Below are 1128 nucleotides of genomic sequence, written 5' to 3'. Positions count from 1 at the left end.
CAAAGCACATATTTATTTCTTTTCAATCTAACCAGTTGGCAGTGACTTGTGTTCTCAGCATGGTTGACTAAAATTAAGAGTTCATGCAGAGTGTGTCTCTCCCACCCAGACCAGCCTTTAGCATTCCTGCTGTTGCGATCTATCAAGAAAATTCTCTAGGTTCTTGCATTGTCTATTACTAGAGAATGCAGTTATATACATGGTTATAATTACATTTGCCAACAAATCTCTGTTGATAGTGAAAAAGTTGAAATTGTGTGAAATTTTTATAGAGTGCTTTTGAAATTAGTCTTAGTTATCATGAGAATTGGATACTGTTATATAATATTTAAAATTAATGTAAGTAATAGTAGAGCTAGGGGCTCATCTCTACATTTTCTTTTTCCTCAAATTGTTTCAATTTCATAGTATATCAATATTTGGATTTTGGTGAAGAATCTGACCAAATATCTCATGATACATTTGTGGCCAAAAAATAAACCTATATATTTCAGAGCTAACGCAGCTTCCAGGACCATGACAAGTTGGGTAGTAACAGTGACAAACAATGAAGGGATGGTACCTGGAAAAGCAGATGGAATCCCAGCACCTAGACTAATTCATACCCAATCCTGCAGCCCTGCATTATAGAATGTTGATCTGCTGGGATGTCAAATAATGACACTGAAAACATGCTGATTCTGATTTTTTAAATTTGTTCACATAAAAGTCATTTTTTCTCTTTTTATTATTTTTTCTTACATCATTGTAGTCCCCATAGTTCTTACATCACCATATCACCCAAGAACCATCACCATATTCCCTTGTGTTCATCACCTGTTTTGAGTGTTCAGCTTGCTAGTTTTAACATTTTCTTGACATTTTGTTTGGTTTCTCTATATTCCACATACAAGTGAGATCATCTGATATTTATCTTTTTCCTTCTGACTTATGTCTGCGAGCATTGATTATTCTGATTTAACATGCATGTGAAATTAGTGTATTTACCATAGATGAGAAAACCAGAATCCCAAAGTGTTCTGTACTCTCTGAAATAGTGCTCAACTAACAAAATGAAGTTTTATTAGGAGTAAGTACAAACACACTTACCCATCAAACACATTTCCCATCTATTACGCACCTGCCACT

Source organism: Talpa occidentalis, unplaced genomic scaffold, assembly GCF_014898055.3.
Source record: "Talpa occidentalis isolate TD23 unplaced genomic scaffold, MPIMG_talOcc4v2.1 talOcc4.6, whole genome shotgun sequence".
Classification (NCBI taxonomy): domain Eukaryota; kingdom Metazoa; phylum Chordata; class Mammalia; order Eulipotyphla; family Talpidae; genus Talpa; species Talpa occidentalis.
This window is presented reverse-complemented; position numbering follows the sequence as displayed.